The sequence below is a fragment of the Aedes aegypti genome, chromosome 2 (assembly GCF_002204515.2).
Source record: "Aedes aegypti strain LVP_AGWG chromosome 2, AaegL5.0 Primary Assembly, whole genome shotgun sequence".
In the NCBI taxonomy this organism is placed as follows: domain Eukaryota; kingdom Metazoa; phylum Arthropoda; class Insecta; order Diptera; family Culicidae; genus Aedes; species Aedes aegypti.
This window is the reverse complement of record NC_035108.1, coordinates 313,578,952-313,594,565: the sequence shown is the minus strand read 5'-3', so window position 1 is coordinate 313,594,565 and position 15,614 is coordinate 313,578,952.

Genomic DNA, 15,614 nt, shown 5'->3' with positions numbered 1-15,614 from the left:
ACAATGCTCTTGAAACTTTAACAAATTCCATTGTTGAAGCCAGGAGCATTGCAATTCCAAAATGTGAAGTAAAATTTGAATCCGTGATTATAGACGATGATCTTAAACTCTTGATCCGTCTTAAAAACGTGAGGAGAAGGCTATTATAACGCACTCGCGATCCTGCTATGAAAATTATATGGCAGGATTTGCAGAAAGAAATCAAGAAACGTTTTGCTCAATGAAGAAACAAAAATTTTGAAAATAAAATTTCTCAATTGGACCCTGGCTCTAAGCCCTTTTGGAAATTATCGAAAATCTTGAAAAAACCTCAGAAGCCAATACCGGCATTGAAAGAGGAAAACAAATTATTACTAACTAATTGCGAAAAAGCTCAAAAACTTGCTATGCAGTTTGAAAGTGCGCACAATTTTAATTTAGGACTTACTAGTCCAATTGAAAATGAAGTTACTCAGGAGTTCGAAAATATTCTCAATCAAGAGAACGTTTTCGAAAATGCCTGGGAGACTGATTTGGAAGAAGTGAGAACTATTATTAAAAAATTCAAAACATGAAAGCTCCTGGCGATGATGGAATTTTCTACATCCTCATAAAGAAACTTCCAGAAAGTAGCTTATCATTTTTAGTTGATATATTTAATAAATGTTTTCAATTAGCATATTTTCCTGACAAATGGAAAAATGCTAAGGTTGTTCCAATTTTAAAACCAGACAAAAATCCTGCAGAAGCTTCTAGCTATCGTCCAATCAGTTTGCTTTCCTCCATCAGTAAACTTTTTGAAAAGGTTATTTTGAACAGAATGATGGCCCACATCAACGAAAATTCAATGTTTGCCAATGAACAGTTCGGATTCCGCCATGGACATTCGTCCACTCATCAACTTTTACGTGTAACAAATTTGATCCGTTCCAACAAATCTGAAGGCTACTCTTCTGTTCTTGCTCTTCTAGACATAGAAAAAGCATTCGACAGTGTTTGGCATGAAGGTTTGATTGTAAAATTAAAAAACAATAATTTTCCAACATACATTGTTAGAATAATTCAAAGTTATCTGTCAAATCGTACACTTCAGGTTAATTATCAGAACTCCAGATCTGAAAGACTTCCTGTAAGAGCTGGTGTTCCTCAAGGCAACATTTTGGGACCAATATTATACAATATTTTCACATCTGACTTACCTGAGCTACCTCAAGGATGTCAAAAATCTTTGTTTGCGGATGACACAGGCCTCTCCGCCAAAGGACGAAGCCTGCGTGTCATCTGTAGTCGATTGCAAAAAAGTTTGGATATTTTTTCTTCATACTTGCAAAAATGGAAGATTTCTCCTAATGCTTCCAAAACTCAACTAATAATATTCCCACATAAACCAAAAGCTCTTTATTTGAAACCTTCAAGTAGACATGTTGTCACGATGAGAGGGATTCCAATAAATTGGTCAGATGAAGTTAAGTATCTAGGGCTCATGCTAGATAAGAATTTAACTTTCAAAAATCACATTGAGGGCATTCAAGCCAAATGTAATAAATATGTAAAATGTCTCTATCCCCTTATTAATAGAAAATCAAAACTTTGTTTTAAGAACAAGCTGTTGATATTCAAACAAATTTTCAGGCCAGCCATGTTGTATGCTGTACCAATATGGACTAGCTGTTGTAATACCAGGAAGAAAGCTCTGCAGAGAATTCAAAATAAAATTTTGAAAATGATTCTGAGGCTTCCTCCCTGGTATAGTACCAGTGAGTTACATAGAATATCCAATGTTGAAACATTGGAACAAATGTCAAATACAATCATTAATAATTTCAGGCAAAAATCGTTACAATCTTCTATTGCCACGATTAATGCGTTATATGTTTAGGTTAAGTTAGGTTAAGTATATTAAAAACATTTTTTTCTCTTATAAGCAGTTGACATCAACTCACCTGTAAAAAAAAACTGAACTGCTACGGCAAATGAAATGTAATATGTTGTTAACAAAATGTTAATTAAATCTTAAATTTGTTTTACCAAATTAGGATGATAGTGTTGTCAAATAACACAGAACACCTAGATATAAGAAATGAATGTAATGTTTGGAATGATACTAATAAAGAAATTAAAAAAAAAAATAGCCTTAACAATTTTCAAAAAATTAAAACTCAGAAACTATTAAGTTATGATTTTTTTTTAAAAAAAAAGGTTGATTTTTCAATATGGTCTAAATAAACTTTTTGAATGCTTTTTGACCCGATGAAAGTACGCAAAATTTGCAACAAAAAAGGTATATGAGAAAATTTTGCTAATTGCTACCGTGTCCGAGATACAGTGATTTTAAAATTAAATTTATTGAAAATTCACAACTTTTGGTTGTTTTCGGATCTTTTTCGAGATAAGGATTTTTTTTTTCTGAAAGCATTTTATTTCATGTTCTTATACAATGATGGAGCGTCCTATTGTGATACAGATTTCTTACTATTTCATAATGTTTACAATTTTATTACTATCATTACAGTTTGAAAATTGCCTAACTGGGAACGGACCTGGTGTAGTGGTTAGAACACACGCCTCTCACGCCGAGGACCTGGGATCGAGTCCCATCCCCGAGATAGTCACTAGAAATTTCAGTGACGACTTCCTTCGGAAGGGAAGTAAAGCCGTTGGTCCCGAGATGAACTAGCCCAGGGCTAAAAATCTCGTTAATAAAGATAGAAAAAAAAAATTGTCTAACTTCTATTTTATCTACGGAAACTGGAATAAATTAATGGTATTTTTGTGTTCCCTGAATAGTTATTGCTTTCGAATATTGTTCATTAAGCTGCTCCTTGATATGTTCATACTCTGCTGTAGTTGCATAAGAAAAGAAAATTTGTGTTAGTTGCTCCTCCTTTCGCTTTTGAGCCCAATCAAATAATTCCTTGGCATTTTTGATGGGATGTTCACGTTCTTTAGCTAGACTAGCCCTTGTAGCCATGCGTTTCATTGTTTCCCCTAATGCATCGCAGGGCCCTTTGCGTTAATTCATTAGACAAACCGTATTTTTTAAGCTGTGGGTTATGAGATTCACATTTTCGTGAATGGTACATACACAAACGTTGTGAGTTCCCGAGCTAGTCAAGAGTTTACAGTTTTTAGGCCGAAGTTTAGCAAAGGATGAAAATCCGATTTGTATTTCAGTGTTCAATTCCTGGAATCGGTTTTAGGCCTCTCGCAATGTGGTAATCATGAGCCTTTTCTGAACAGCTTGGCGTTTTCCGTCCTTCCTAATTGTTACACAATCACGCTGACCAGGCATTGCTCAACTGGTTTCATCATCCTCGTAAAATTGCATAACCGCGTGCTTGATATTTTCATCCAGTCCAGTGGTTGCCCTCGGACCCATAGTAGAATGCACGCCGCTTTTGTTCAGTAATTGTTTTGCCTTCGTTACCGTGTATAAAGTTGTATCAAATGTGTTCTTAATTGTCTCGGCTGTCCATGATTTAGGCAAAACAGTTAAGAGTTGAAATTGCTCTGCCCTTGTCGTCCCTTAACTTGTAAACTTTTCTTTGAGCTGCTCAATTATTTCATAGAATTCGCCGGTTCTATTTTCATCCTATTTAGCTTTCTTATTTAGCGCAAAGATGTTTTCTCTAATACTGTTGACTATCTCGTGATATTTTTTCGTGACATATTAAGTAGAACTAATTTTTGTCTTATTGATTGGCGCTACGAGTATACTTGATATTGACTCGATTGAAAATATCGATATTCACTTTTTGGATGTACTCAGGGACGTTGGAATCCGTTGTCTCAATCGATGTTGCTGACTTTGCTCTAATGTCTCCTTACTAGAAACATTCAAGTTGGAGTTCGTTGATTCTATTGAAGTTGCTGACGTTGCTTCCAATGACTACTGACTAGGAATATTCATATTAGAATCCGTTGACTGTATTGAAGTTGCTGATGCTTCTATTGTTTCCTCTTCCATGCAAACATCTTCCTCTTCACTACTTGATAAGTCATCACTGCTTGATAATGCTGTTCTTTTGGCCAATTGTAAACGACACGAATCGCAAATTTTAAATTGTTTATTAAGCCGATTTTCATCTGCAAATCCTAGTTCAACTAATTTGGCAATATTACTTTTTGTGAGATTTCGGTAACTTTTTGAACACGTTTTTGAAAACACATTTACACAACCTTTGTTGATGGTGTTCATTTTATACTTCATTGTACTAAGCTATCTTTTACTTTTCACTTGATTATCACTTGCTTGTGTCTTTGCTGCATCAGCTCTTTTTTATACCAACATGGGTACTTGAATCAACTATTATGTACGTTTCTGTCCGACCACAAAAATATACCAACGTGCTGTACTTTAAGAAAACATCAGGTATATTTGTGTGAGACAACTGAGCACGTTACTCCTCTACTTATAAAGCTTTTGTTTTCGAATGGAAATATTTCATTATCTTAAATCGATATAAATGCATTTCACGTATTGATTGGTTTATATTCGTTATTTTGTTATTTTTTTTTTACTTTTAACATTTTGTTCCATTTTTTCTTGATAATTACATATCAAAGTATCACAATGTTGAATGTTGAAGTTGTGATTCGTTAAAAAAATAAATAAATCATTTATATAGGGCACATTTTTTATTTCGCCTCATACCATGAAAAATTACCAAATCAATATTTTTTCAAACATTTTATCCCAAAATTATCTGCTCGTTCAGAGAATGAACAAATTTTTAGGCTTATGAGTCTCGAAAAACAGTCAAAAATGACCGAATATTGAAAATTATATCATAATTTTGTATTAAAATCGCTGTATCTTTAAAACGGTAAAAGTTAGCCTGATTTTCCCGTGTACCTTTTTTGTTGTAAATTTTGCGTACTTTCATAAAATCGAGTTGAAAAACATTTAAAAAGTTTATTACGACCATATTCAAAAATTCAACTTTCTTTAAAAAATCATAACTTTTGTATCCATGATTACTCCATCTTGACCTACTGTGCATATAAAAAAATAAAAAAAAAATCAAAAATAAATACGATTTTTGAGAAAATTGATTTTTAAGCTTTATTTTCGAAATATAAAAAATTACAAAAAAATTTTACAGTGTATATTTTTTTTACAAATAGTCCCAACAATAACCTAAAACTTTGCGGAAGACACCAAACTGATCAGACAAACCGTTTCTAGGTTATAATTTTTTGAAAATTATTAGGGATTTTTTTCTTAGGCCCTTCTCAAAAGTAAGGCTAGAGTCAAAATGGCGAACCGATGATGCAAAAAGGCATTTTTGGGCATAAAGAAAGCATGTGCAAAATTTCATCCAAATCAAAAAGTATAAAAATGAAATTTGGGAAAAAAGTCGTCATTTTCTGTGGAACCGCTCCTCTTTGGCTTTCCATCTTTACTGGAACTAAGACTGCATTTCAGTCAAGTGTTCTATAATAACTTCCACAATTAGTATCAGAGAGCTTTCTATGATCAGCTCGAAACCCATGACAGCCGCAAAACAATCATTCATAAATCCAATAGACCAATTCACTTACATGTATAAGGGTTTCTCAGCCTTCCTTTTGCTAGCAACAACGTCGAATGTATTTGTAGAAGGAAAAGGCTGAGACCCTAATACTGACATAATCTGGTAATGTGACGAAAGCTTCATTACAATTTTCAGCATATTTTTTCTTACCAAATACTTCGTTGAACAAGTTTCTGAATTTAGCTTACAGAGTGACCAATTAGCATTAACTTTTCCAATTTTATGTTGCAAAACTACCGCATTTTCGTTATTTCTGCAGATAAGGGTTCCTGCGGTAATATACACTCTCGCGGCAAATGGCACCTTGTTAATTTCTCCTGAATAAACAATTTTGAGCGAAAAACACTATGCACATGGATGAACCGATGCAAATTGGGGACTGAGAATTAGATACATTTTGAAAAACTTATAAGGAAGATAGAATAATAAATTCTAAAAGCACTATTCTGATGTAACTTTCCCGATCATTTCACATATTCTTTTCACTTATTTTTGGGACATTTCGGACCACTTTACAGAAGTTGCACGATATTGTTCTGTGCTGAGTTCTATGAGCTGTAAATAACGTTTATTAAATGATGTAATCTTAACTTCATCGAAGTCATTGCTACTACTACTACATTCGTGTTTCCTTATAGAGAAATTCCTTTAAATTGGGAAAGATCATATTTAAATCTTAGGCAAATATATATGAATGGGTTAGAACTTACGATTGAAATATCGTTCTCTTGCGACCGCAGACAAAAGGATGAGAACTCCAGAATACTAAGCAAATATATTTGAGAAGCAAACCTAGGGTAGTTCAATAATAAAATTGTCTCTGGACATTAGTTCAACTTACAGAGCAAACTAGAAATTAGGCATAACTATTCGACTCAGTAGGATATTCCAATTCAATATTAAAGCACAATTTTCTTCTGTTCAACTGCTGCTGTCTACATGACTGGCAAGTTATCAGTTTCTCCTTATTTTGACATTTTGCACAAATCGAGTCTTGCGCACGGTCATTGTCATTTTTTGAAATTGTTCTATACAACACACCGTGTATATGGTTCGAGTTTGAGTAGACTATAATTTGAAACCGCTTTATCTTAAAATCCAGATAATTTAGAAACTTGGGGTATTCAGTAAAGTTTTTCTGGAGGAGAAACGCTATCTAATGGTACCGCTAGGTGGCGTTAGTGGGCATCAATCTTTTACTTTTGTTTTGCAGACATCTCAGGAGCATGAGCCCTTAGAAAGATGGCGTCCTTGGCAAAACTGATCGAGGTTTTGCCACCAGGCGTTGCTAGTGAGCATGGAAAATTTATTCGGCAGAAAATCAGGATTCTGCCCATTTTAAAGATAGCGTCTTTGGTAATGTTGTTCAGTAAGAGAAGGGATATCACTTCTCGAGCTAGTTGATTTAAAATTTTGACACCAGTTTGAGTTTTTTGCTCACTAGTGCCACCTTGTGACAAAATCTTAAATTTCATGGCTCAAATAAAGATAGCCCTTCACTCATTAAACAACTTTGTGCCAAAGATGACATCTTTTTAGATGAACAGTAGACTGATGCAAGTTTTGAGGTTTTTGCTCCCCTATGCTTAAACGGTGTCAATTATGATGAAAATCATTCTCCCTAAATTTGAGGTGATTTGGAAGAAATTTGACTGTGCACAGGCCATTTGAAGTTTCTATGGAAATGACTATGGAAAAGACAAACCTTTTGTGTTCAGTCCTCTAACTGCTCGTAATAATAATAATTTATGGAAAAGTGAACAAACTCTACTTATGTGAAATCTTCCTAGCTACAACTTTGCCGAAGACCACATTTTGATAAGAATTAAGCATAATTTGTTATTAATGATAACAAAGTCTAAATCAAGCTGAGGTTGTTCACTATTCCATAAAATATTATGTCGAAGAGATAGAGGCCTGAACACAAAAAGTTGGCGTTTTCCATAGTAATCTTCATATAAACTTCAAATGGCTTGTGCACTGTCAAATTTCTTCCGAATCATTTCAAAATTTTGGAGGATGCTATTTCCCTTAATATAAATCGTTTAAGCATAGGGGAGCCAACATTTCAAAATTTGCATCACTCTAGTAGACAGACTCCTGAGATTTTTTGCATAACAAAATTTTCACGTACACTAGCGCCATTTGGAAGCGCGGAATTCCGAATCTGAATTTTCACCGAATATCAGCCCATAGTCTCTTAAACAGTTTTATCGGAAATCAAAAGGTTAATAGGGGGTCCGCGAAGTCGTTGTTAATAAGTGTAGTTTTTCTCGATTGATAAATGAATTTGAAGAATAACTTATGTCGCTCGGGTTGCAAGAGATCACTGTCAGCGAAGTTATTTTTTTTTCATATTTCATACACTCTTATATACATGACCTATGTTTTTATTTTTTTACCTTCACAATCACTGAACTTGCAATGTCATTATGCCAATAAGAAATAGGGGAAGGGGTGGTTAAATGAATACCTTAAGGATATCATCTTGTTTCTGATGGAAAAGCGAGAAATTTGTATAGTTCTATCGCACAATATCAAAAATGGGGATGTTATCTATAGCAGCGACACGAATTCAAACTGAAATAGCTGAATTTTCACATATTTTTATCGCTACCAAAAAACGATGCAAATGTTCATTTTACCTGCACTATGTGGGTAAAATGAACAGCTGTTGGTGGTTAAACGAACATCATGTAAAAACTTGAGCAAAACAAATATTTTTAAAAATTTTCATTGCATTCCCGCAAATATATTCATTAATGATTGTAAACCATTCAAAAAAAAATCTGAAGGTATCAGATTTGACATTATATCATAACGATATTCACCTCACTGAAAAACCTCAAGACTCCATAACTAAAAGTAAAGTCAGTTCTAATTTTCAAACGTGGTTTTCTAAAATCTTAGTTTTCGTTGATATTTTCATTTCAATTGATCTACGTATCAACCCGAAAATTACGATTTATGCTCTAAATCATCCGTTCGTTATAAACATTCAATCCAATTTGTTTTTTCTCGGTAAAAAGCGCGGTGTTCATTTTACCACCCTTGTTCGTTTTGCCACCACTTCCTCTACGTTCATTCATAGAAGTCCACGGGATGATTGTAGAAGCACAAAGGAGTCGCAGCTTCTAGATGTTACTGGGTTCGATAGAGATGATTGCATAAAAGTTTTCTTTTTTTATTTTATAACAAAAAATTGAACAATTGTATAAAATGCAGATTTTTCTTTAAGAAATTGTGAACATATAGAAATTTTCTGCGATTTAAGATTTACGAGAAATTTGCATTCAAATCCCAATTTAGAGGCTATAAATACAGTCTGTAACAGTGTGATAAAATATTCGAACAAACTCCTCGAAACAAACAACTCGAAAATCAATCAAAATATTTCGTTCAGCATGCTTCTAACGTTCACAAAACAAATAACTTTGTCTAGTAATAGTCTTTTTGAGTCAGTAATTTCTAGTACGAATTATATTTGAATTTGAAAATAAAATATTTATGCAATGATTGATATATGTAAAATGTTTCCTCTATTGTTAAAAAGATACATTGTGTTCGCTGTGTTGATTTTTTTTGTAGTAATTTCATTAGAAGTCTTCTTTTTCTTATTTCTGGCATTAGAACCCAACTGGGACAGAGCTTGCTTATCAGCTTTTCTTGTGAGCACACTTGTACAGTTATTAACTGAGAGCTTCTTTTGCATTCGTTAATCGTGTGGCAAGCACGAAGATACCGTTTTGATTCATATTTTTATTCTATCTTTATTAACGAGATTTTTAGCCCTGGGCTAGTTCATTTCGGGACCAACGGCTTTACTTCTTTTCCGAAGGAAGTCGTCACTGAAATTTTTAGTGACTATCTCGGGGATGGGATTCGATCCCAGGTCATCGGCGTGAGAGGCGTGTGTTCTAACCCCTACACCAGGTCCGTCCCCTATTTTGATTCATATTACCGACAGCTTCATATTCCGGACACTCTAATTTGTAAGGGAAACATTTCAAACGAAATGTTTTAATTTTTGCTGTTCTAAAGTTCTCATCTTTGAGTCTTGTTTTAATAAGCATACGTCATGGATACCTATGATAATTTGTAATGCCCATCTGCCTTTGATGTCTCTATAGTGGTTTGAGGATTTCAATTGATGTTATTACTTTACTTATTTATAACATTTAATAGTTGTCCTAAAAGCGAATCAAAGTGTGCGGAATATGTAGCAAAAAGCGTCCAGAATAAGCATCATGAAAAGGCCACATATTTATCTTTATTCAAATTATTAATGTAGGAGCACAATCAAAATCTTTACCCACCATACGAAAGTTAAGTGTTTTAAAGGCTTGATAACGCAAAGTTATCATACAGAATGGTTTATTTCATATGCTTTTTGATGAGTTAAACTTCACTGAGGCCTAAAATCTCTGTAATAGAAACTAAAACAGTACTCTATGACCAAGAAAGTCAAGAAAATTTCCGTTACGAAAAGATCCTCGACTGGTTCGAATCCGAAACCACGACCCTCAGCAAGTCCTTCTGAATAACTGCGCGCTTACCGCTTATTCATACTAGTGTGTCATTGAGAAAACATAGAGTGTTTGCGGTTTTATCTAATGAATTGGAAATCAGCAATCATATTTTAAGTTTAGTTACCATTATGGCGTGTCTACAGTGATCGATTGATTTGCATAAATTATTCCTTCGAGTTGTTACGCAAAACGCAGGCGTTTCTTTTAGATTTCTTAATCCTGTAGGTAAATTCCGGCGAACAATTTCTTCGAAGAGAAGAAATTTTCTTTCACTATTCACTAGCAAGAAAGTTTTATTTTCTTCAAAGAAAATACGTGCCGGAATTCGCCAACTGGACAAAGCAAATTTGCTACTAAGTATGAGATAACTGATGAAAACAATCGCCTGGCCTAGCGAAAAAGAATATTGATGAAAAGAAAAAAAAAAATATCACTGCAGTGTGCCCTTGTTGGTACTTGTGTGCCCTTGTGGTAACAAGCAGTCAACCTTGTGCAAATCATTTCACAAGTTGCAACTTTGAGATCGAAAATCGATAGTTTTACTCTTGATAAAGGCCGTAACGTGGAACAAAACCAAACTTTCCGTTTTGACTGCGAAAACCATAAACCACTTTGGTAATGTGTTTCCAAAAATAAAACCACTAAGCGTTCAATAAATATGTTACCGAAGTTCATATATGAGAATACCTTATTAATTATGATTATACAAACTTCCTGCGGAAGTCCCGAAATTTTTATTAATTCTATTAGAGTGCTATTTATTAAAAATAATCATCGAGATACTAGAGGGGATATCCCTGCAAGGTTGTAGGTACACAACACGTTGACAAAAGCATCCCAAGACAGGTCAACTACTATTCAACAATAAATCTTTCCAAATATATCAGATATGCAAGTAGTCCCGGTGTATTGTGATATTCCCTGAGGCCAGACAACCCAAAAGTGGTTCCTCTCTGACATTGACGATAGCATCTTTTGAGACAGCTTTTTTTCACGGCGAAGTACACCACTCGTTGCAGTGCTCTGTTACTTTAAAGTAAACTCAGTCAGACGGCGTTCGGCGATCTTGATGTTGACTCTGCTGTCATCCTGGAAAGGCAAAATATTCATGCTATAAAAATAGCAATAAAACAGATTATGTGTGCACGAAATAGCACAACTTTCGGCTCTCGGGTGCCCAACAATCGTGTGCTCCGCCGTGTGACAGCCCGAGAGAGAAGTGCCGCAAGGAAACCAGTGACCGCACTTTACCAACAACGGAATAAATGCCCTCGCTTTGCACACCCGCACCCGTTATTTGCGAATAACTGAACAAGGTGGAGTTTACAGACAAATCAATCGTATTTCCACCAAATCGACAGTAAACTATCAGTTTGTAACTCTTTAATGAATGTTCGAATCCTCTGAGCAGAATCTCAAATAGAGAAACTTTAAAGTAGATGCAGTACCGTGTACCTTTTAATTCCGCTCCTAAATGCTTATCTTTGACAGATACGCGTATTTCGACTACCACTTGCAGTCTTCTTCAGTGTCAGTTACTCGTATCCACTCGTATCAAGTGGATACGAGTAACTGACACTGAAGAAGACTGCAAGTGGTAGTCGAAATACGCGTATCTGTCAAAGATAAGCATTTAGGAGCGGAATTAAAAGGTACACGGTACTCCATCTACTTTAAAGTTTCTCTATTTTTTCTCTTTTCTCTATCAGTTTGTAGTTAAAACCCCTTGAAAACCAGAAATTTTATCCAAAAAGCGCAATGGACTCTGAATAGCTTCGAATACGTTAAAAAATCAATTTACTTTCGTTTACTCGCGAGCAAGACAGATGCGAGTAAATCAGGTTTTGTTTTTGTTCCAGATCAGCAGACATTCAATCACTGAAAGTGACACAAAATTACGTCATTCTTCTATGTGCATCCAAAAGACGCTAAATCACTGCAAGCATGTCGAAAAATTTATCAAATTAAATTTTAGTCGTGCAATTTTTACCAAAGAATATCTGAAATGAAAGTTAAAATTCTATTTTGCATGCTTGGTGGATTAGAGCACAAAAAAGTTAGATAAATCATAACTTCAATTTTAAGCAAACATCAATAGAACCAAGGTTCTAAACAACTTTGGCGACCTGTAGCTGAGAATTGTAACATTTCTGAGAACAGCATCATATTCAGCAATCACAAATCTACTAGAGACACATAATTTGATCCTTGGGACACGCAAAAATTTCATTTGGTTTCTTGGTTAAATCTACGGAATCAATGCTCTGAAAATCTGGCATCGCTGGACTTAGCAGCAGTCTACCAAAAATGTGGAAAAGGTCGCTTCGCTATTTTCTCCTGTTAGCTCCTCAACTAGCCGGAAGGAAAGTGGTGATGGCTTGCTACTTGTCGGTTGCCACACTGCTGCTGCTGCTGCTGCTTCTGTTAGTCTATTCTGGAGGCTGGCAATAATGTCTTTCGTCGAGACGCGAAATAGGATAGGATGGAAAGTACGACAGGCATCAGGACGGCTGCTGCCATCCAACAAAGAAATATGAAAATCGTTCATAAGCGCAACCATAAAGAGCACAACAACCGAAATCCGCCACAACGAGCTTTTGTTATCCTCCGCAAAGTGTTGTGCTAGCTTTGGGTACTTGTTTTGCATTTATGATGATGATTGGTGCTCCAGCAGAATGGAGAATTTCTGGGTTCTGTCGGTTGGATTCTTTGCTGTTCGGTGGTTTCTGAGAGCTGGGAGCACACGGAGTCGAGAGACGGTAGAGTGAGCTTCAAGGTGACCACATTGCAGGATTGGATTGTTGTGAGCTCAGATCACCGAGATAACTCAAGGAAGCTCTCTAGCGTTTGTCATTCGAATGCTCCGATGTTACCACGTTGAAGATGCACTTCAGGTTTATTTAATATTTTATAAAATAACAAAGAAGCAAAACAAGTTCAATGAACCAAATTTCATACAGTATATATAACATGTCATGGCGGAATCAATGACAGAAATCACTGAAAAAAAAACATACAAACATCTTCTCAATTTTGTCCCGAGTGTTTCACACTTGAATGCAATTCTATGGGAACAGCCTTTGGCTGTTACGCTGAAAATGATATTGTTAATAATTACAAAACTAATTTGACATCAATTACGCTTGAGCCTGCTAATAGCAATATTTTTTTAATCTGCCCAGAAGAGCAGAACATCTATGTGAACTAACTGGCATTTAAAGTTTTGGTCTAAGGTTTTAACGGCAGTAAAGTATTTGCAATAAATATTAAGAGTATGATATTTAGAATTTAGAATTTAGAATTTAGAAAAACATACAAACATCTTCTCAATTTTGTCCCGAGTGTTTCACACTTGAATGCAATTCTATGGGAACAGCCTTTGGCTGTTACGCTGAAAATGATATTGTTAATAATTACAAAACTAATTTGACATCAATTACGCTTGAGCCTGCTAATAGCAATATTTTTTTAATCTGCCCAGAAGAGCAGAACATCTATGTGAACTAACTGGCATTTAAAGTTTTGGTCTAAGGTTTTAACGGCAGTAAAGTATTTGCAATAAATATTAAGAGTATGATATTTAGAATGATTTCGTCGAATACCGTACGAAATGAAATGCCGCAACATTTCAAAGAATCCAATCAGATGAAATTTTTGTTACCCATTTTTTAGGTTTTGTTTTATCTAACTTAAAAAAAATACCGACATTTTTCGGACTTTTCGCAAAATAAATAAAATGATTGCTGGCAAAAAAATCTGCCTTTATAAAAGTCTCCTTATTTAGAAAATTGAGGCTCTTAACTATAAATTGGTAAAGGTATAGCGATCATTTGAGGACGTTTTCTCTCTCCTAGTAGCATTTTTTCACTTGATAATACAGCGGCGGTGACAGAGCAGAACGTGGAGTTGGCTTTATAATGATGGGGAAGCAGATGAAGCGATATATCTTCGAGCGGTTTAGTGGAATACCTATAAGTAGATGCAAAAACGAATTTAGTACTATACTATTTAATTCCATTAGAGTTTGTATCTTTTGACAGATACGCGTATTTCGACCTCAACTGTAAGGCCGTCTCCAGTGCCGTGTACGTACACTGCAAGTAAGTGTACTGTGTTATTTGAGTCTAGTACACGACACTGAATACGGCCTTACAGTTGAGGCTGAAATACGCGTATCTGTCAAAGGATGCAAACTGTAGTGGAATTAAATGGTATAGTACTAAATTCGGTTTATCGGTTTGTCATCTACTTACTTATATGAAGCTAGGGTTACCAGATGGTATCCCTTGGGAGGACATGTCCTCCATTTTGGCCATATGTCCTCCCGTCCTCCCTTGAGTTGAAAATGTCGTCCTTTTTCAAAATGAGAAAATTTAATATTTGAAATCCATTCATAACTTACTTATCTAATTGTTCAAATATTTCCACGTTTTTGTTTTAAATAAACCCTGTTCAAGATTAACCAGGTTTTCAAACGCTTGTGTTGTGTTGTTCGAATCGTTATTCTTCATTATAAAAAACATTGAATTGTTTCTGGTTTCTCATTTCCTTTGTATTTTTTTCTTTTCTTTAGTTCGGTGTGCTTAAAATCAGATTTTATATGGGTTACTGACATTCGGGATGTTGAAGAAGAACCAATGGCATCTGCGTCAGCTTATTTAACAGAAGGCCATGATTTCAATCCCAAAACCATATTTTACGCTAAAATCCCTTAAGCCACCTGTCACAAGGACGTGGCCAGAGCATCTCACGATGTTGTGAAAAAAAAAATCGATGTCCTCCTTTTTCACAGCCAGCCACACGAAATGTCCTCCTTTCGAAAATGTTCATCTCGTAAGCCTAGATGAAGCCAGTTATTCGGTGGAAACCGGTAAGCCACCGAATCTGAATGTTAAGAATGAAAAGCAAGTTCTTCAACTACAATCTGATCACCATATATATGCCAACGAACGATAAGCCCGATAACATATAAGATGAGCTCTATAAGAGCCTAGATAAAACCAACGGGGAGTGCCCAAATTAAGGTGTTTAGATAGTTATCGACGCAGAAAAAAAGAAGACTAGTTTCGACCCGTCATTAGACCGGAAAGCCTCTATTCCGTTACAAAAAGTAATGGCCTGCAGCTTGTAACATTCGCTTCTGCTTGTGGGATGGCAGTCACCAGTACCTACTTCGCACGCAAAAATAGCCACAAATACACCTGGCGACACCCGAATGGTGATGCCTGCCCGCAAATAGACCACGTGCTAGTTGATGGGCGACATTTGTCAGATGTCAAGACCTTTCTAGACCCTTATATCGACTCGGATCATTATCTCGTTGTAGCTAAAATTTAAGCACGGTTATCCAGCGTCACGAATTTCAGAACCATCAGAACACTGCGCTTCAATATCCAACGCTTGTCGACTGATGGGGTGCTGCACACTACCGCCAGCAGCTAGACGAGCAGTTGGGAAGAATCAAAGTAGGAGAGATCAAAATGGCTATCAGCGAGCTGAAGCACTATTAGGCTACTGGGTAGAACGAAATCCTGGTCGAACTATCCGGTATCCAAACAAATAATAACAA